General features: G+C 45.2%; 1 long non-coding RNA gene across 1 annotated transcript; it reads right to left on the bottom strand.

The window, feature by feature from the left end:
* Positions 1-955: 955 nt before the first annotated feature.
* Positions 956-3,456, bottom strand: LOC123409641. The gene is made up of 4 exons (XR_006612875.1): positions 3,271-3,456; positions 2,480-2,577; positions 2,072-2,205; positions 956-1,198 (listed from the first exon to the last, which is right to left on the bottom strand). It is a non-coding gene; the product is annotated as an uncharacterized LOC123409641 (long non-coding RNA).
* Between the last annotated feature and the right edge of the window lie 19,349 nt (positions 3,457-22,805).

The following is a 22,805-nucleotide window of genomic DNA, read 5'->3' on the forward strand; positions in this document are numbered from 1 at the left end:
CTCTGCCACGCGTGTAGCATGCGCACTCATGGATGGACAGATGGAAGAAAAGGCCTTGAAAGGCGCAATAGTGGTTTGACCCGCCCATGCATGCATTAGCGCATCAGGGCGGTTCTCTGTTTGCCCGCGATCTCGATCGATTGGGCGCGAGGCGTGGTGGCTTCTGGAGCAAGGGAGGCTAGCCCCCGCGCCCTGTCCTAAAAATTGGGACGGTTTGCGAGGGGTTTTGCTCACCCAACTTCTTCTGAATCCACTAACTCCTCGATCTTGGCCTTCAGAATCTTCTCCTGTCTGTAGGTGGCGCTTGCTCCTAACCATGGTTAGGGGACGAGGTCAGCAACCGTCGGCCGCCAGGGTGGCGAGGGGATCCCGTTTGGATCAAGCCACCGCTTCTGGTGGTGCCGCAGTGGAAGACGGCCCGAACGGCCGTAGTGGAGGAAGGGCGAGGGGGCGAGGTCGCCGTGGCGGTCGAGGCGGAGCGCTACTCCAACACCTCCACCTTCCCTGGGGCTTGCTCGTCTGGCAGGCCTCCATGTTGCTTTCACTAGAAGAAATAAGGTCAATTATGACTCCCTATATTGGTCATTGATTCGTCATTGTTGTTGTTTATTGACCTTTTTTGCACCAAATTTACAAGGTCAACAGTTTGCCGTCAAGAATGAACAAACTTGACCTTTCTAAAATTTTGGTCGTAGATCTCTATTGACCAAAATTTTGGTTTGGTCATTACCCATTTGTGTGAGCCACGTATGATCTGACGTGGCTATGCTGACATGGCATTACTAGTGACCAAATGGAATCATCATAAATTTCACACCCCAATTCAATAACCTAGCCTACACGGTCCTCCACCAATACTAGTTTATTATAAAAAATGTCTAAACTGTTTAGGCTGATGCATTATTTTACCAAAAGCATGTATATCTCAGGATAGGCCCATTAAAAAACAAGTACAAGATTGCAAAGTAGTTCTATATATTTCATTTCAGTAGCACATCACATGAATTATAATACATCATCCATCGACTCCTCTACACATAAAGGTTCAAGGCCCAACAAGTGCACACCAAAATAGTTCTACAAGTGCAGGTGTACAGCAAAAGGGCCCAACAAACAATTAGAAGGGCACAACAAAATAGTGCTTTTTGTTCCCTCCTCCAGTCATGTCCTCTACTTCTTCTGGGTGCTTCAGATCATCCTGGTAATTCAAATAATCAAACATAAGAAAGCATACAAAATAATCAAATATTATAATGTACAAGTAATAAATAAATTAGAACTATTTCATCCTGCAACAGTGGAAGTATATTGAACTCTGACTACGCGTATGTTTGCATGTATGTGCAGTTTAATATATGGTGGAATCTTACACATCAGATCTATTTATCAAGGGAATATGTGGTCGACTTGGCAACCGTCGTAAGTTCTGATGGAATATGTACGTGTTGGACTAGCTCCTTATGTATGCTCTTAATATTAAGCTACTAATTAATCCATACAATATCTCTCATCATATGTTACATAAAGTCATGAATTGGCGTAAAAGTTATGTAATTTCTTTCATCTTATGTTACATAGATGCAAGATTAAGGTGTCAACACTACGTAAATATGTTATGTGTCTACCAATTTCTCATTTGCATGGCTGGCTATACTCGGTCGGTGCAGCAAAGACAATAATGATATTGTATTTCATAGTTTTGTCTTACTTGATGTCAGCATGATTTAATAGAGAAAATCATTTTAGTTCCACATGCAAAATGCAAGAAGGCAAAAGAACTTATTTTCTGTACTATAGTTCAAAAAAGCAGAAGTTTCACATGTGAAAAGCTCGCAAAAAACTCCTCTCCTAGAACAGATGACATCCTACCAAAGAACCTGTAGCAACGTCACCACAAGTTAGTGTGGCACTGACACCGTGTCCATTGATATGGCTGACACTCACCCACACTTAATTTATCCTCCTCATTATTCTCAAAGATGGCAACATGATTTATCAGATAAATATAGGATTTGTGGTCGGTGGCGTATATACATGAACATAAAGGAGGCTGGAGTTGTGGAAGTCATACATACTTGCCACGACTATAGAGTGAAGTGCCATGGGGCAGGTACTTGAAGGCCGCCGCCACCCAATACCCACTCATGCCCAAGCCTTCTTTCTTCTCGTCCTCTTTCTCTGACCAATACAGAACTCCCGCCATTGCTGCCTGCAAGAAAAAAATGATGTTAAGGCTCAAAAAGCAGGACAAGGAAACTAACATGATAGAGCATCAAATATTAATGCATAGATAAGCATATATACAATGAGCCACATATAATAAAAAAGGGTAGCAGATAATAAATTCCAGTGTGAACACAACTGAAATATATAGTTCCAACCTCCACATACAAAACACCGTTTCCCAAAAGTTTCACACTATAATCATTCACAAATTTCTACCTATTCCTGGTTGGTTACAAGATTTATGCACACTTACATCTCACTTTGCAGACTGATGTTCTTTCCTCAACTCCCAAAGAACATCATTCTTCAATTACTACTGATGTTGTTCAGCCTTCAAGGTTGTAAATTCATCTGTGAACAGAACAAAAATATAGGTTCAGGTTTCATGTACCAAACATACTCTCTTTAAAAAAATTAATAGTGTAGTTGCTTTCAGAAATTTCAATCTATTTAACTGGAAGGAGTAGCTTGTCAGACATTATATAGAAGAAATGCAAGTGAATGTCAAGAGAACGGCAGTCAATAGGCAGCCAGAAATTACAATCTAGAAACATTTGGTGCAATGGGAAAATAATTCTGAGATAAGGGGGCAATCATGAATAGTTGTTATCATGTAATACTGGCAAGCAGCCACGGAGAACTGAGCATGATGTTTACCTAGTATTGGTTGGCAATGTATCATAAAGAAAACCATGATACAAACAAAACACGTTGTAATTTCACGGTGCAGCAAACCACACCCTTTGCTTCTAGTAAAGATTAATCTTGATGCTTCTTTTGATACTAAATTCCAAAGACGAGGATGGGGCTGCCTAGGGTAAATAAAATGGTGTGGTTTATCCTTATAAAAGAATAGAACGTTTAGTATTTTAAAATAATTAGATACAGGCACAGTACATAGTTTGCACAATAAGAACAAAACACACATGGATGAATCGTGAGTAACTGACAATTCGATCTAGAAAAATGTGCATCAGGTAACGAAACATTCTGGGACTCATGCTTGGATGGTAAATAGACAACCAGCAACCAATCGATTCTAACCTTTTAAATGCTTCTCGGGTACGAAGACACTGACCAGGGCGCGGGGGCACAGAGCCGGAGTCGCCGGGGCTTGGGGCCGGGGGCACCGGCTGCGGGGATGAATCGGGAACATGCAGGGGTCGGGATGCTCTGGATCTGGTGCATGTGAGAGAGAGACGTGATCTACATGTTGATCTGAATAAAGGGAGAACATGGTGGGGTAGGTATGGGACAGAGAGATCATAGATAGACAGCATGCGGTGCCGATTATGCCACCTCATCGATCCAGGAGATTGATCTGTCATATGTGTTTTTTCTTTGGCGTCTTTCTTTTTTACTATACATGGTAAAAATCTTTGCCGTCATCAATTTTTTTTCAAACTGCGTAAAAAAAATTGTCGTCATTCATTTTTTTACAAACGAAAAAAAGTTCTTTCACATCATCTGTTTTTATTAAAGACGGCAAAATATATTTATGTCGTCAGTCATTCTTTTCCATCGGCACGTGATGGAAAAAGTAGTCTTTGCCGTCATTCACGACTAAAATTTTACGACAAAGATCTTCACACACGGAAAATTATTTCTGTCTTTCACTTTTATTTCTCGTTTCACCAAGATTGATGGCGATCGCCAAGAGAGATGGGGTCTTGGGATTTCTGTCTTTCACTTTTATTTCTCGTTTCTTTTTTACTTTGGGCAGCCAGCCTATCACATACAAGTCCACGGATCCCTCCCCAGAAACAGATCCTGGCCATCCAATCCTCCTACATCCAACGCTCCAAAACCCTGCCCTCATACAACACACCTCTATCACTTTTTCTCTTCTTATTTTTTCCAAACGGTAGCACTTAATGACCATTTTGTGCACTAGTATCATGACCTAATGGACGCAAAAGGTCATAACGTTATGGGCTTTGGACCCTCTTAGACTTGCCATGACTAATTTCGAAATTTTGGTCATGGATCATTGACCAATTAACCCACCGTCATTTTTTTGTCATAATTGAGCATTTTTCCTATAGTGTTTAGGGCCCCCACGTGTGCTTCTCGATTACTACGAAGGTCGCTCGAGCGACGTTGGGAGCTCTGCTTCCAGCGACAGTGACGAGGGGGGCGGCGACAGCAGTGGCGCTCCTCGCAGGATGGGAGCCCGAGGGGTCAAGTCAGAGTACAATCCCCCAAGCCCCGACTGACTTTTGGCCGTGCAGCCGGTGCCCGCTCACGCCTCTCCCCCTACTTGCCGGGTCCCGCATCGACGCCATGTGTTCGAGGCGGTGCGACCATTGGACCCGACCCCTTCACTTCTTCCGGCATTTCTCTCCACTGTGCAATGCTGGTCGAGGAGGGGCCAACCTGGGTTGCGTAGTTGGGCGGCCCGCTTTTTTGTCTTTTTGAACTTCGCTCCTCCGCGTAGGTAGATCCTCATCAAAAGACAGAGTCTTTTGGTCAGGATATCAATGCTATGTAAGCAACGCCAAATTTGTCCATTCATATGAATGAAAAAGACAGTTTTCCCTTTTTCTGATTTTGTTCTTTGTACGATTCGTTTTTGCATAATCTGGGAGCTTGCCGGCAACTACCTGCAAGGCTCCTTGCCGCATTCAGTGCAACCATGGAAATTGCCAAGCGCAACTTGAGACGAAATCGGGTGCTACGTGGCCGCTTGCTATGTTGATGAGGTTCGCAACTGTTCGAAGGCGCTATGTGGCCAATCAGGTCGTTTGAACGAGTTCGAAAAAAAGACAAGGTACACCGAACTTTGGGAAGGCCCCAGTACGCACAAACTCCACACACAAAGACCGGAAGCTATCGAAGGGAAAAAGCAAAGGATCTATCTACTTCAGATCCGTGGTTGCATGGCGTTTGAGTCTTTCGCTAGGGCGTCGGAGCCCTCGGCAAGCAGGGAATCACCGCTCCCGACGGCTTTTTCCTCGAGCAAAGTCTTCTTGCCGACGGTCCTTGACCGTCGTTTGGAGGAAAAGCCGACCAGGGTGTAACCCCTTCGTTTTTCTCTTGCTAGGCTATGCTCACGGAGCCCCCGAGCGCATCTTTGGGCGATGATGCGATGCTCTGAGGGGTGCAAGACTCGCACTGGAGCGCGCGCAGGGCTTCGGGACCATGTGGCGCATCCTCAACGACTATGCATCGCTCCGCAGAGGTTTGTCCACCAGAGTATGCGTCGGGGCCTCTGTGAAGCGCTAGGGCACGCCCTCGGCAACTGCTCGTTGGCCCCCGAGCGACGCATCGGCCTGATGACGTTGCTCTTGGAGTCCCCGCTTCCCTGCCCCTTGCGCGCGTGTAGTAATGCGCTCGCGCGGTCCTTGGGAAGCCGTAGCAGAACAGGGCGCCCGCCGCGGTACCGAGTTTCTGGGGGAACGCATCATAGCGCCCAAACTTCGATGGAGCCGGTGCTGAGTTTGCTCTGATTCACGCGTCTCTCTGCCGCCTCCTACCTGGCACGCTGAAGATGTCGGCGTTGCTGGGTCGACACCTATGGGAATCCACGTAAATTACATTGTGATCGTAGGGCGGTGAAAGACGACGTTAAGAGTGGAGCTAATGATCAACCCTCGACAAGCCTTTTTACCCAGGTTCAGGCCACTTACGCGTAAAACCCTACGTCCTCCTCGTTTGATCGTATTAAGTGTTTCGTTGTTCGTTACAGTGACTGATGATAACGGTCTTCTGTCCAATGTCCAAAGAGTCTAACCCCTTGTGAATAAGCTAAGGGCCTCCTTTTATAGGCAAAGGGGTCACCTACAGTGCTCGGTGGTAGGTTCACGAGAAGTTGCACTGAACCTAGAGCGGTACTTATCCATCTACCACTGTCAGGCACATTAAATGCACGTCTTGTCGTTATATGCAACGTGTTGGTGAAGACATGTGTCCAAGTGTTTCGACACATGGACGTCGCGCTACCGCATATGGAATGCGCTGGAACTTCGGGAGTGGTGGCACTGTGGGAAGGGCGGTTGCCCTCCAGTGGCTAGCCCATCATCCCGGCAAGGGAGCTTGCCGGGGCCTTGGGTCTTTGTCCCGGCAAGGGAGCTTGTTGGGGGCTTCGGTTGTCGTCCTGGCAAAGGAGGTTTGCCGAGGCCTCGTGCCTTGCTGGTTCATCACGCATTCTAAACGGGCGTGGCCTTGGTTATCCTCTTGGCAAGGCAGGCTTGCCAGGGCCTTGGTAATCTTGGGGGCGCATCTTGAGTGGACTCTGTCACCCCATCCGTCAGGGGCCCTTTGCGCCCGTGCACAAGTCTGGGGCACTAGGGACCTCAGTCTTTAGTGCACCGACACTCTTGCATTGTAGAATCCATGCTAGATTTAGTTTTCTTGCTTTCTTCTTGTGTGTTTGAAAAACTTGTAAAAAACCCCAAAATATTTATCTTTTATTCTTTTACTTGTTGGGAGCTTTTCCGTGTAAACAGTTTTCTCGTTTTATTTTTCCTTCTTTAATTTTGTTTATTCTTGAAAAATATAAAATTCCAAAAATAGTTTAGTGTGTTTCTATGAATTTCTTTTCCCTTCTTTAAGTTATACACAGGTGGAAGACCACGATGAAAAAATTGAGTGGCTCTCATATATATTGTTATTGATCTAATAAAGATCCCATATTACTTTGTCTTCTCCTCTTGAATAAAATGTTGCAGATTCTATCTAAGTCCACGACCCTCTTCCACTATTAATATTTTCATATCGTTCGGTAATGCAAGTGAAAGGCAATAATGACGATATTTGATGAAGTGATTGTGGTAGACAGAAGTGGGTACGAACTCAACTTGTTTCTGTTTTGTAAATATTTTTAGACCAGTATCTGGGATTCAGCATATTATGACCAAACATGTTTGCAATAATAAGTAGGGATTATATTTATTCATGCAATGCTTAAGTAGCTAGGAGTGCATAATGATATATCTTGGATGTCAACATGCATTTAAATGGTTGTGATATAGTATGATGATATGGTATCGTCCTCTAAATATTCGAGTGTCTTGACTTGACACATGCTCACACATGTAGTTGAATCAAAAACAACATGGCCTCCACGATATTTGTGTTCATGGTGTTTATATGCTACTCATGCTAGTATGCAACGATAATGATTCATAAAGCATGTTCATGAGCGTCTTCGCTCTCTAGGTGGTCGCTTACAAATCTATTTGCTAGCCTACGCTTGTACTAAGTGGGAAGACTGTTTGTGCATGAAAATCCTTGAAACAAAGTTATTCTAGGTGAGTACTCTATACCTACCTATATGCGGCATTACCCTACCATTCCAAGTAAATTTGCATGTGCCACCTCTAATATTTCAAATGAACTTCTGTTTTGTGTGCCTGGACCGCTCACGGAGCGACACGGGGCGGTCAGTATCTTCCACGCTAAGTGGGTTATTCTCATGATGAGTGTTTATTCACTCGTCCTTGCATGAGAGGGGCTGGTAAAAAGGGCCTCCCAATCACGAATCATAAATTGCAAATAATTAAACAAAACTCCCCCTGGATTGTTGTTGGTATGGACGATACTCGTGCATTCGACTAGCCGTGGAGTGTTTGTATTGGTGGAGGGAGAGTAATACTTTACTTTTACCGCTTGGGAACCACAGCGAATATTTTTAGCATGGAAGGTATCGATAACTCTTGGTCATAACATTGACAGGAACAGTGTACCTCCCAAAATAATGTATCTCTTATTTTCGCTATGATCTCTAGCACCACAGCAAATCCCTGCTTCCCTCTGCAAAGGGACTTTATATTTACTTTCTTGTTATTTTATTTTTACTTTGAGTCATCACCTTTTCAAATAAGCACTAGACCTGAGAGCACTATAGTCATCCTCGTGCTTTGTGTCTAGTTAGTCGTTATTTTCATCTTGAGTGGATATCTTTTACCATGAATTACAATGTCTAGTCGCTGCTTTAACTTTGGAGGTGTTCTGTATTTATGTTTTGTGGTCTCACAAAGGGCTTGGAAGAAACCATTATTGACATATTATATCATGATTGTCTTGACCAAGTGTTGGCTTTTGAGTTATGTTATTATTGCTCGCTAGTTGATAATTCCATTGATACGAGCTAATATAGTTTCTAAGGATTATTATTGATATGCTTAGTCATGATTTATGCTGAAAACCTAGGTGCTCTCTAAGCATGTATATGTAAAGAAGAACACAACAGTTCGTAAAAGTTCACTAGACATCGGGGCGTGCGAGGCCCCCCTCGCGCGGCCTGGTGTCTAGTGGGGCCCACGTGGCTCCACTTACCCTAATTCCAGTGCTATTAAATCCTATTTTCGGAGAGAAAAACAGAGAGGAAGTTTCATTGCGTTTCACGATATGGTGCCGCTGCCACCTCCTATTCTTTTATTGGGAGGCCTAATATCGAGTACGTTTGGGGCTCCAGCGAGGGGAATCTTCGGCCTTCGTCATCACGAACCCTCCTCCATTGCCAATTCCACGACGCTCTTCATCGGGAATGAGTAATCCCTTCGTAGGCTTGCTGGTCGGTGAAGAGCTGGATGAGATTCATCATGAAATCGAGTTAGTTTTGTTAGAGCTTGATCCCTAATAGCCACTATGTTCGGAGATAGATGTTGCTATGACTTTGCCATGCTTAATGCTTGTTAGTAGAGCCCGAGTGCCATGATTTCAGATCTAAAACGTTCGTGCTTTAACCATTATATCTATGTTCTTGATCCAATCTTGCAAGTTATATGCACCTACTATGTATTAGGATCCGCATACCCCAAAGTGATAATAATCGGGATTCTTTCCAGTGATTACCGTAGTATGAGGAGTTCATGTATTCACTATGTGATAATGCTTTGTTTGAGTTCTCTATTAAAAGGAGGCCTTAATATCCCTTAGTTTCCTTGTGGACCCCGCTGCCACGGGAAGTTAGGACAAAAGATGTCATGCAAGTTCTTTTCCATAAGCACGTATTACTATTTACGGATTACATGCCTACATTATATTGATGAATGGGAGCTAGTTCTGTGTTGCTCTATGTTGTGACATTTTTATCATGAATATTATCCAGCAATATCGCCGATCTAGTGCCTATGAGTTTTCCACATATTGTGCCTGCTAAGTTACTATTGTTGCTACTGCTATTACAACTGCTACAAAACTACTACTATTGTTACCGTTACGGCTGCTACTGTTACCACTACTATCAAAACTATCATATTACTATGGTACTGATCACTGTGCTGCAGATACTATCGCGATCCTATATACTTGTGGGTTATCACAACCCTCTGTCTGATGAAAGCTCAACTTGCAAATAACAAGACAAGACCCCTGGCAAGCCGCCAAGCTACCTTGCTGGGAGGGAGAAGACCCGACGACCATCACGCACGGCAAGACTCCTCCACATCTTCACCACTGTACCTCATCACGTTGATTGTCAGTGTCAGTGAGGTGTCAAGAGGACAGGTAGTTAGGTGGGTCTCGTCAGAGGTCTCTAGCAATAGTTAGGGACATGCAGCAGCTTTAATGACACCTGTCCCTCGACATTTCAAGAGAGTAAGAGGTAGCTGGGCAAACGTCACATAAGGAGAAACGATCCATACCAAGAGACACCACCAGCGTGACAACTTGTCATGCATTTAATGCACCTGACCTAATCCGTGAAGGTTAGGTATTCACAAGTTTAGCTCTTGTCAGCAGTTTTGGCAGCTATAGAAGCCACTATTCACCCTTCCAACAAGACTATTTTAGCCACTACGTAACCCCTTCGCACTATAGAAGGAGATCCATGGCTACGTTTAGAAAGGTCGACATTTTTTCCATTTGCAAGGGTAGCTGGACTCCTCCTGCTTCCTTGCCAGGCTGTTACGCTCGTGTATTTTGGACTTCCGGCCACATAATCCATAAACTCAAGGCATAGTGTATTAGGCTTCTGAGCAGCCCAAAGCTGTCTAAAACCCCTGCGCGTGCATGTGAGCGATGATGCTCTTCGTGCATGTGTGCCGCCGTCCTGAACCACAAGGGGCCTCGTAGGTCCCATGGATCAACATTCCCTTGACATATTTGGCATACCAGGTAGGGGTTGCGCCTGCACGAATCTTCGTCGGTTCCTACGCTTCTTCATAAGCTTGTTCATAGACACCCATGGCTCCCAAGAAAGCTAGGGGCGCATCTACGACCGCCCCACTTCGTCCAAGCCGCAATCGCAGGCGGCTACATGCGACGTCACTACGCTGGTGAGCGCAGCCACAACACCACTCGTAGTTCCTTAAGCCGTGCTGTGGATCCCATTGTCATGGCGGCACTAGGAGCGCTTGAGACAACCGGGAACAACGTCGAGACTACATCAGCTGCATCAATGGCGGTGAATACGGGACCTCATCCGTATCCCCCACAAGACAACTGCAACCAGCGCCCGTGGGTCGATGAAGACACCAGGAGACGTATAGACAAGCACCCTACTCGCCAATACCAGGGTTCGTAGGGCCAATCTTATCGTCAATATCCGGTGGAGGGCGTGCAACGTACATCAGGACATGGGAGGGTTCCTCACGGCACCATCAGAAGTAGAAGCACAACCAGTGCCTCACACCACGCCCTGCCCAAGAACCCGGAGGAAGCCCTCGCGTAGGCCGAGATACCGGTAAAATCACCGTGTGCACTGGAGAGAATGGGGGACTAGAGGGTGACCATACAAAACCTATTGAGCTTCACAATCTGCGACAAGAAGAAGGTGGCGAGTCCCTTGCAAACACGCCATGTGACTCCAAGAGGGCCCATTGCCGGGCGCGATCGTAATGGGGCACCAACTATGCAGTCGCCCCCATAGCAACAATAGCCATCCTGTCGGTCCAACACGCAAGACGAGCTGTCCTATGCCCAGACGGACCTGCGGAAGAAACAAGACCAACGTCAAATTTGGAAGGATAGACGCAAGGAGGATGCAGACACCATTATCGAGCGGCAGCACGAGATGCACCATCTATCGAATAGACGTGCAGAACAAGCCATGAATGAGCCTGCGCCTAGGGTGCCCGACAGCTTGCCTTATGAGGTAGGGTACCCGGCATTCACCCATGTGCTGTGTCAAGTCCGCTGCCCTCTAGCCTTTCCTTCAGGCCTGAGCTCCCAGAAAAATATGACAGCATGATCAACCCGTTGGAGTTCCATGGAATCTATAAGATTGCCGTGAAGGTTGGCGGGGGATGAGATGAAACTGTGTTCGCCAATTTTTTCCTGTTGGCGCAGCTGGATGATGAATCTCTATAAGCAATCCATGTCCTCTTGGGAGGACCTGTGCAACCAGTTCATTGGCACATACCATGGAGGTCACAAACTCCTATGGTACCCTAGCGATCTGAATGTACTTCCCCGAAGGGATGGTGAAATCCTCGGCAAGTATATCCATAGATTCAACCGTGTCCAGCAGAACATCCCTGACATCCAACCTGCCACAGTGATTGTCGTGTTTCACATGAATGTGTTGTGGGATCACGAGAAGGTATGTCTAGAGGGGGGTGAATTGACTAACTGCATAAGTTAAAACCTGGCTTTTTCCCAATTTTGATTGTTGGTAAATTTTAGCAATTCTAGCAGGTCTAGTGCACCCTACACATGCTAGTAAATATACATGGCAGGGGAAAATAAATACATTGCACATGTAAGTAAGGAGTAGAGTTTAGGATGATCAAATGCAAAGATGGACACAGTGATTTTTGGTGTGGTTTTGATAGGTGATGCTATCATACGTCCATGTTAGTGGAGACGTCAACCCACACAGGGTAATAACTGTGAGAGTCCATGAAGGGCTCCACCGCCAAGGGGTCCACGAAGAAGCGGCCTTGTCTATTCCACCATGACTTACGTTCACGAAGGACAACCTCACTCGGGGTACATATTCACAAAGTAGGCGATCTCCTGGCATGTACAAATTTCTTGGTTCAACTCCACAACACAAAGTAGGGAGCTTCCAAACGACACCTAACCAATGTAGGAGGCACCACCCTCCAAAAGTTAATAGTTGTGGTAGAACGATCAACTCCTTGCTCTTGTGTTTCAAAAGATAGTCTCCTCAATGCACAATCACTCCCTCACATATTTGGCATGGGTAGAATATATTGATTGGGTGGAAAGAAACTTGGGGAGTATAGGGATCAAGTTTCTAGTGGATGGATTGGAATATCTTGATCTCAACACATGAGTAGGTGGCTCTCTCTCAGATATATGAATCTGACAAGTGTATGTGTGTTTTGAGTGCTTCCTCTACGAATGAGAGGTGGTGGAGGCGTATATATAGGCATCTCCAGAAAACAAACCGTCACAAAATTAATGCCCAACTCGTTTACACCGACATGAATCTCAGTGGTACCGAGTTGTACTACATGTGGCAACTTTTAGAATTCTTAGTGGGACCGATATACCAATCTCGCTCGTACCGATATGGTGACCTAGGGAAGTTTCCAAATCTCGGCCGGACCGATTTCGAAACTAGGAAATTCTCATACTTGAAATCGAAAGACTAGAAAGGTGCTCACTAATTTTCGGTGGCACCAAAGTGAAAGTTGGTGGTACCGAGATTCTAGGGTTTGGCATAGGTTCTGTCTGTGGAAAAATCGGTAGGGCCGAGTGGAAGTTGTTGGTGGCACTGATTTTGATATTAGGCTTTGGACAGAGTATTTTGTCGGACAATGGCTGAGTATATTTGGTGGCTATCTCTAAGAACTTGAGAAACCAATTCATCATTGATACATCACCCCTTTCTAATAGTATTGGATTTCCAATGGACTCAAATGTGATTTCTCACAAATAGAAAAGTAGAGTCTTGTAGCTTGAAGTTTGGGCAATCATATTCATTTCCTTCCTTGGGGCTTATCCAGAAAATCCTTAGGCAATGCATCTCTATGGACTATACCTGCATGTTATCATGAATTATCGAAACCACCAAGGGAGCATATGTGTTTTCAATCTCCCCTTTTTTATAATTGATGACAACATACAATCCAAGCTTCAAATAAACATAAGCAGTAGCATATGATAGCTTTGAAAGATACATGACTAATCCAAGCTCCCCCTAAATGTGTGCAGTCAGTTTTAAGAGATGTTTGCTTTGGACTGCATGAGCACACACATAGTATAAGGAACAAGACAAGTCATGTGAATCTTGGCTATATGCATCAAACATTATGTGAATGAAAGATTTCACCCGTGCAATCAATATGTGCAAGAGACAAGAGATCATCATGAACAAGGATAAGAACTCTTGTAGTACTGAAATTCGGAGTCTCCGAGGCAATAAGATTTGGTAGGACCAAATTTGATCTTAGGCCAATGGGAAACTTTGGTTAGACCGAGTTTCCCAGATCGAAGGGACCGATTTGTAATTAAAAATTCAACTTCTTAAATCAAATAGGCAGAAAATATCCAAAATTTGTGAACGAGAAAACAGAACATATTTTTTTTGAAATTTATATACACATATAGATGAGAATTGAATGGTTCCAAGAAAGCATGCATTCGAAACATGAACCATACATGAATCTTCATCTACATGTTGGGCGGTGACTAGGTCACCTATATTAGATTATATTGACTTGAGGAGTCAAGCAGGAAATGGGGTTCCAATTTAACGATGACTTGGTCATACTCATCGTTAGGCACAAAATGGGGTTGCCAATTTTCGATTAAACATTTTAATGTCTTCATATCACTTGAGTTACTTTACTATATGACTTGGAGTAAAGATTTATGAAGGAAGAACTTGTCGTGGATGCATACCTTTGAATAATGTTGATATAAGTGCATACCGTCGAATAATGTTGATGACATGGCATGTAGGTGAACTTGTCGTGCATGCACAATGTCACACATTGTTTTTGCTCCACTTTGCCACTATTGTTTTCTTTCCGAAATTTTGAATAAATTAAAACTTTCTAAGAAAGTGCTATGAGTGTCTTGATTGTCATTTCTTGTATGTGTGCTTGTGGGTGGATCACTTAAAACAATTTTTATAAAATATTATGTCTACAAATCCCTTTTTATTATTTTTCTAGCTTCATACCCCTCCTTTGGGATTTGCACTACAAGTCCCTAATTTGAGGGAAGTGCTTTTACCCAAGGATTGTATTCCGATTCTATTATTAAAATAACTATTAAAAACAATAAAATAAATATTTTTAAAGTCATTTTTGTATTTTACTTATATGCCCTTTTCCAAGGCCAGAAATGGTATTTCTTGGTGGAAAATTATTTTTCTACCTTAGAAAAAATTGATAAAATTTAGTAAGACTCTCATGACATATATTTTCCATACATAAGAGTTTCAACCCCTTATCATGTTCAAAGTGGACTAGACCCGCAAAGACAATTTTTGTTTGTTTTGACCTTTTGAAATATTTCCAAAGGAAATATTCTCAATAAATTCCAAGAAAATTCTAGACTGACCCATATCCTATATTTGGTAATCATCTCAAGTTTTACCTCCATCCAAGGTGGTTTGATTCACCAAATAATCCCGAAAACCTTTCTGTCCACAACCAAGTTGGAACAACTCTACATTGCCAAGTTTGTCCAATTGGTCTCAAACATTGCACGAGTGTTCAATACCCCAAATAAGGAGTGCATGCCAAGAATTGGATTTGTGGCAGTTGATTTGACCACATTCGTGGGTATTCTCAAGTTTACATTGTCAACCTTGCTCAATTGATCTCAAATTTGGTAATGCCTCTTATTTATGTCCACCATCCAATCATGTTAACTATCAAAGCCATTGGAGGAGGTTAACTCCCGCAAACCACCATCTAACACCTTCAGCCAGTTTAGAACACTAGGAACTAGCACCCCCAACACTTAGTACCTTCACTCCAAACTTGTGTCATAGGTTGCGTGTGCCTCCCCACAGCTGCAGCCGAGAGATCCAGCACCAGTTCAATGAGAGCGGGCCAAAATCCCCAATTAATCAACTGAATAAATGCTGACAACATCTGTTTACCACTCCACCCTTTGACCAGCTCCATTCCCATCGGCCCCAAGCACTCAGAGGGCATCTACCACATCCCCAGAATTCCCTACACATGGCCAGACGACCCAGAGCACACCAGCATGCCGTGGTATGCCAAAGCTGCGCTCTGGACGTGCTACAGGGCGCACTCGAGCACAGGGATGCCAGCCACGGCCAGATCCTGCCCCTCCAGTTGCCCGTCTTTCACAACAACACCTACCAAGGCGAGAGCAGCGTTAGAACCCTCTCTTCCCCCTCTTTTGTGCCCCTCGCGATGCGTGCCTGTCCGTGCCAGAACAGGCTAGAAGAGCCTCGCCACCGCAGGACGCCAAGATCCCGCCCCGCTCCTCCTGAAGATGCCCCTCGGTCCGAAACAACGTCCATAATACCACGGGCTCGCTCCCAAGCCCTCTCTTCCTCTGTGGCCACTACAGCAGCATCGTCGGTGCACCACCCCTCGGTGGATCGTTGCCCGCCTATATAAAGGACCCCAGCTCAAACCCGCACCTCCAGCACCTCTCCCTAGCCTCTAATCGACCACCCCCAAGTGCCCCTTTGAGCTAAATGAGCAGTGGTGCTCTAGATCAACCGAGATGCTGCCGCGTCGGGGTTCCGTTGATCTCGGGACACAGGCACACTCCAACGCTTGTTCCTCTTCTTCTGAGACTGCTAGAGCTTCTTGGTCCTCCTCCACCCCTTCCTCGACCTTCTCCACTCTCTGAGCGTCGTCACCAACGCCTTCCCAAAAGCCTCCGCGGTGGCTTCTTTGTCACTGGCGACTCAGGCCACCACCACGTTCATTTGACCCTCATCCGTGAGGCGGGAGTGCGAGGAGTCCATTCTTGCACTCGCTCATCCTCGACATCACCGGAACTGCCGCCGGTGAGCTCCCCCTCCCCTCTGTCCTAAGGTAGGAGATGACCCAGATAAGAGGACCCCACTTGTCGGCGGCCGTCTATCTCCTCCTCTCCCCCTCAGTCGCTCTCCATGGGGCCCTGCACATTAGGTCTAAACTTGATGGCGCGTGCGCCTAGGATGGTTGGTTTGTTGGCTGGCCGGTTGGCCAGTTGGGCCGGCCTAGCTGCTGGCCAAGCCTGGCTAGTGAGGAGGCCCTTTTCTTTATTCTTTTTCTGGGTTTTCAAAATCAATTTCCACAGGATTAAATAATCATCCAAAATGAAATCTTTTTCCACCATAATTCTTGTAAAATTATCTAGTATTTAATAATGTTGCTTGTGCAACTTCTATAAAAACTTACACACAGTTTTAATTTAAAACCTCGTTTCAGTATTTTAGCCTTCGTTAAAAAGATTTTTCATAATAGTTTTCCACTCTAAAACTAGAAACAAATATTTTTTGAAATAATGCTTGTATTTTACAAAATAGAGTGACATTTAGATGTGAGTTTGTGCTTTATTTTTGGTTGTGGTTATTACTAATACTATTACGATGATAGATCACGCGTTTGACGAAGGACATGGACGCGAAGAACTCGAAACCCCAGATACCTGGCTGACCAAGGCAAGCAGCCCTTTGACCATGTGTGAGAAAATATTTTATGCATGCCATGTTGATTACTTTATTCCGATGCATATGATCATGATTCTTTAGTCGGTAACCCTCCGTATGGTGTTACCGATGGCTCCTCTGGAGCACTTGCATTGAGCATGACCTTACCATCTATGAGGGTCACGCTGATGAAAAGTTGACAAGTAGATAGTAGTGCTACGCATAGGATGAACATATGCATGGTGATGGTAACACATATGTGATTACAAAAACTTTTCAAAAACCACGTTGGGTGCCACTAATGCCCGAGGGTGATGGTGACCACTTGGGAAAGAAGTGATGTACCAGGAAAGGTTTTGTGTGTGTGGTTTCGGGAATGGGATTAGATTTATGATGTGTCGGCGGTCCCAAGCTCACATGTTAGACCACGATACCCCTTTATTGGACAAGGCTTTGTTACTTACTTTGGTCGGTGCTAGCAAAGAGCCCGTATTACTAGTGACGGGAGTGACATGGTCACTCTCGGGATGGGGTCTTGCTAGGAAGGGCGACTATGTTGTTTTTACAGGTGCCGGGCACACCGTTGGTCCCTGTATGGATGATACGATCTAGAGCTGGTGCTCGTAAAATGTACATCATGTGGGTTCGGTACCAATTGAGTAGAATCTTTGTCTAGTGTCGTCAGGGGAAAGGCATTGATCGGGTACTTACCTCATGTATGTTATATACTGCGAGTCGAAGATGACATGGAAGTTTCCTGGATCTCGTGGATACGGCGTGCAACCTCTGCAGAGTGTAAAAGCATTCGAATAGCTGTTTCCACGGTCAAGGACAGTTGGGTAATCCTGCTTAAACTACGTCCATTCGTTTCCGCATAAACCAAGTGTGAGTGTGTGTGTGTGATTGAGAAAGATGATATTGTCAAGTACGTTGACTTGGCATAGAGGGTGAACGTGAGGTGTTCATCCCTCAGCTGATATGTTGATATTTGTAACCTGCTCTTATCGTTACCATTTACCCTGTGATGCATGATCATATAAACACTTGACCATGTTACTGCATTTAGGGAAGAACCTTCTTTCAGCAAAGGCTGCATACTAAAGATACATCATATTACATTACTGCCTTGTTCCACATCATGGGTTGTTTGCGAGTATATTCAAAGTCATGGAAGAACCTGAGTATGGAGAAGAATTCATCGTCGGAGACGGTCATGCGAACTAGGACGCTTCCTAGTCAGAGTACCTGTAGGTTAAGGTTGATGGCATGAGTTAACATTTTCTACCAAGATTTCCGCTATTAGTTGAGTTGGAGTGATTGTCATTTAAGGCCCGATCTATGTAAGACTTGACCATAATGGTCACTATCTATATCACACGTTATTCATGGATGTAAGACTCTTGTTATTCAGTATATGTGTGTTCAGTGAGCATTGATCTCTAGGATCACTGTACACGTTCATTCAAGATCTCAACTCCTATGTTGGGGTGCCCACAGAGCTGGTATCAGAGCCATCCTCACTATAAGAAGCCTTAGGTAGCATGGACATTAGCTCAGATGAATAGCACACCTAGACCTTACATTTAGGGTTTTATACACCATTATCGCTTTCCTGCATCATTCAAAACTTTCTAACTCCTCTCCCCAAATCCTTGTAGATCGCCGTCATACCTGAGACTCTTCTAGATTCCAGCTTTCCCCTACTTCTGGAGGAAATCTTGGAGAAGTGTTAAGTACGCTGAACGCTAGTTTATCGCTACCATGAGCACTGGGTCAATGCCACCACAAAGGAATACCATGTGGATGTGGTTGTGAAGGCAAATGACTCTCCATCTAGCTAGTTGTTTGAGGGACCGCAGATGGAGACTCCGGTGTTGGTAGTTGAGACGACAGCGTGAAAGGCACTCATTCACCTTAGCGACATCCTCCCCGAGATGACCAACGAACTAGATGCCCATCATGTGCCTTTGGATAAGGACGAGAATCGCAGGATTTGGACGTTAACCCCATCCCCTCAGGAGGGAACGCCGCTCAGGTTCCAGACCTAGTACAACCTCTCTGCCGAGAGCCTGGCTCACAACCTGATGAAGGAGTCATTGATGCTTCGTCAAGAACTCTATCATGTCCAAGAACTAATCTGTGAAGCGAAGATGAAGATGACCAAGAGATCAAGAAGGATGTAGCACTCGGAGGACAGCATGTTGTCGCATATAGAGGAGGAAAACCATCACTTGAGGTCACCCCTATTCGGAGTCGTCGCATGACCGCCAAGGTGTATAGAGATCTCTTCATCGCGTCTTCGACGAAGCTCCATCATTATGAACCTCTTACTTCCCCCACATCCTTGATGGGAGATGATGCCCGCACAGATGATGGCAAGGAAGAAGACCCCTAGGACCGTGAGTACAAGACCGAGCAATCCACCGCTTAAGTCTTAGATCCTTAAGGTAGGACAAGTCAAGAGTCCCCGTGCGAAGTCTAGTCCATGTAATTGTTCATATGAAACCATGTGTGCCTGTCGTGTGCTTCTCTATTTGTGTCTTGATGCAATCTGCATTTTTGCCTTAGGCAACATGTAAACGGCTACATCACCTATCTTATTTAATGAAATTGCATAGGGTTCTTCGACCGTTCTTGTTTGACACAATTGCACCATACCCAACCCCCTTTTATAGGCGCATTTCTCCCTTATGCTTTTCACTCGACAATTGTGGAATTTTGACTTGACTTCTCTAAACAGGATGGTGACTGCTACTCGCACTAGTACCTTCGGCCACCCTAGTATAGGCAAATCTAGCCAGCAGCTAGGAGCCAGTGGGTCTGCCCAAGCTAGAGTTCACTAGGAGCAGCCACAAGGCGACATTCACAGGCCACCACCTCCTCCGGAGAACCTGACCATGGCTTAGTTCCTCCAAGCTCTCCGAGAGAAACGCCAAGCCAACAATGCTGCTATCCATCAGATAACTCAGGTATTGGTGAAGAACCCGCTACAGGGCGGGAATGGCTTTGGACGATCCACTCTAATACAGTTCATGAGGACTTCTCCTTCGATATTCACGAACACAATTGATCCCCTGGATGCCGATGACTGGATCTGCACCATTGAGGACCTCTTTGCGCTGGTCAACTACACCAATGACCGTGAAAAGGTTCTATATGCCTCTCACTTCTCGGGGGCACCGCCAGAGCTTGGTGGGATGGATTTAGGATCATGCAAGGCGAACTAATCATCACCTGGACCGCCTTCAAGGATAGATTTTGTGTTGCCCACATTCCCCTAGGAATGATGGAAATCAAGAAGCGGGAATTTTGTGTAGTAAAGCAAGGTAGTGGCACAGTCAAGGAGTACCTGAAAAATTTAACCTCTTGTTGAGGTATGCGCCTAATGATGTCAGCACTGAGGCTGTAAATACCTCAGTGCAATACCAAGTTGTTGTTTGTGACTGTCGGACCTTCTGTGATGTGGTGAATAAGGCTCTCATGCTTGAAGACAAGCGCCATGCTATGGGTGACACTCGCAAGCGCAAGCTGATGGGAAACGGTGGTTCCAGCCACCAAAAGACTCGTCCGTGGCGGTCAACCCCGGAAAGGTCTAACTTCTCGCACCAGCAGTACAAGACTCCTCCACCTCGACCAAGCTACCAGCCTCAGCAGTATGCCAACCCCAAGATGGCATACAACCCTCCAAGTAACAACAATGGGGGCAAGCCCAACAACCGTGGGCAGGTCACCTGCTTTGGGTGTGGCTAGCCCGGGCACTACTCCAGGCAGTGCCCCAATAAAAAGCCCGATGCACCGCGCCCCATTGCACCAAATAAAGGACAAGGTCATGGAGCACCAAAAAAGAATCAAGCTCCACGCAACCAGCACTACAACAACAGGGGACGCATGAATCAAGTATCCATAGAGGAAGCCCAGGAAGACCCAGACTGCATACTGGTTACGTTCCTCGTCAACTCCACTCCAGCAACAATATTGCTTGATTGTGGTGCCTCGCATTCTTTTGTCACTCAAAATTTTGCGATGAGGAGCGGTTCGAAATCTACATTCCTAAATAGTCAAATGGCGGTACAAACCCCGAGTGCAGTGTTAAGGACCAACATAGGATGTAGGGGAGTAGGGATCAAGATTAACGGGGTAGACTTCATAGAAGATCACATCATTCTTAAGTCACAAGGCTTGTACGTGATCCTTGGTATGGACTGGTTAGCCAAGCACCTGAGCACATTGGACTATGACAAGAGAGCTATTACCATGACCAATGATCAAGGAATCAAAGTTAACTACATGTTCGAGCATACCTCCACTCAAGCCCCTTCGGTTAACTTCCTTTCAGGAAAAGAGTTGGACCAAGTGCCAGTAGTATGTGACTACCCGGACATCTTTCCTGATGAAATGTCTGGGATGCCTCCTGACCGAGACATCGAGTTCATCATTGAGCTCATGCCCGGATGAATACCTATCTATAAGAATCCCTATAGAATGGGATCCGAGGAATTTGCCGATTTGAAGAAACGGCTCGTTGAGCAACTTAGGAAAGGATTCATTCGTGCTCGTGCATCTCCTTGGGGATCACCTATTCTATTCGTGTCCAAGAGGGATGTGACCATCCAGATCTGTTTTGATTATTGTTCCCTCAATGAAGTCACGATAAGGAAAAATTATCCACTCCCCAAGATTGAAAACCTATTCAACTAGTTGAATGGTGCCAAGGTATTCTCGAAGATCGATCTCAGGTCTGGATACTACCAACTAAAGATTCGACCCGAAGATATACCAAAGACGACATTCGTGATGAGGTACGACCTGTACGAGTGCACGGTCATGTCATTTGGGTTGACCAATTCCCCAGCCTACTTCATGTACCTCATGAACAAAGTTTTCATGGAGTATCTGGACAAGTTTTTCATTTTATTCATCAATGACATACTCATCTTCTCCAAATCCGAAGAAGAACATTAGAAGTACTTGAGGTTGGTGTTGTAAAAACTTTGAGAGCACCAACTTCCTGCCAAGTTCAGAAAATGCGAATTTTGGCTACACAAAGTTGGATTCTTGGGTCATACCATGACGACAGTTGGATTGGCAGTCGACCCCACCAAGATTACCACGATAACAAATTTGAAGTAGCCATTGGATGTGAAGGAAGTCAGGACCTTCTTCGAACTCGCGGGATATTACTGCAAGTTCGTGGAAGGATTCTCCAGCATCGCCCGACCAATAACTCAACTCTTGAAGAAGGGCAAGAAGTTTGAATGGTCGCAAAAGTTCAAAGAAAGCTTCCAAGAACTGAAGAAGAGGTTGACCACCACCCCATTACTGGCCACTCTAGGTATCAACAAGGAATTTGTGATATGCTACAATGCGTCAAGATCCGGGCTCGGTGGCATCTTGATGCAAGATGGCAAAGTCGTGGCCTACCTATAACGAAAACTACGCCCTCACGAGCAGAACTACGCCACTCATGATGTCGAGTTGGCGCCAGTAGTTCACGCCTTGAAGACATGGCGACATTACCTTCTGGGAAAGCGACGCGAGATATACACCGACCACAAGATTCTGAAGTATATTGTTACCCAAAAGGATTGGAATATGAGGTAGCGGAGATGGTTGGAGTTAATTAAAGACTATGACATCAACATTCAATACCACCCCGGTAAGGCCAAAGTGGTAGCCAACGTCTTGAGCCGGAAGGCTTGTGCCTTCAGTGATATAATCAAGGAAAGGCTACCTTCCCTATATGAAGAACTAGATAGCTTTGGGGTGTATCTAGTCAAACTAGGATTCCTGGCAAACCTCGAAGCTAAACCCACGCTGATGGACAACATTAAGGAAGCCCAGAAGGGACACTAGAGCATCGAAGATATCAAGAGGAAGATCAAGGGAGGAAAAGCCCCAGGATTCTCAATGGAAGAGCAAGGAGTTGTGTGGTTTGGGAATCACATATGCATACCCAACAAGGCGGCACTCAAGAATTTGATCTTGCAAGAAGCACACGACACTCCATGTTCAATTCACCCTAGTGGAACCAAGATGTATCGGGACCTCAAAGAAAGGTTCTGGTGGCATGGAATGAAGAGGGAACGAC

Source organism: Hordeum vulgare, chromosome 7H (genome assembly GCF_904849725.1).
Source record: "Hordeum vulgare subsp. vulgare chromosome 7H, MorexV3_pseudomolecules_assembly, whole genome shotgun sequence".
In the NCBI taxonomy this organism is placed as follows: Eukaryota; Viridiplantae; Streptophyta; class Magnoliopsida; order Poales; family Poaceae; genus Hordeum; species Hordeum vulgare.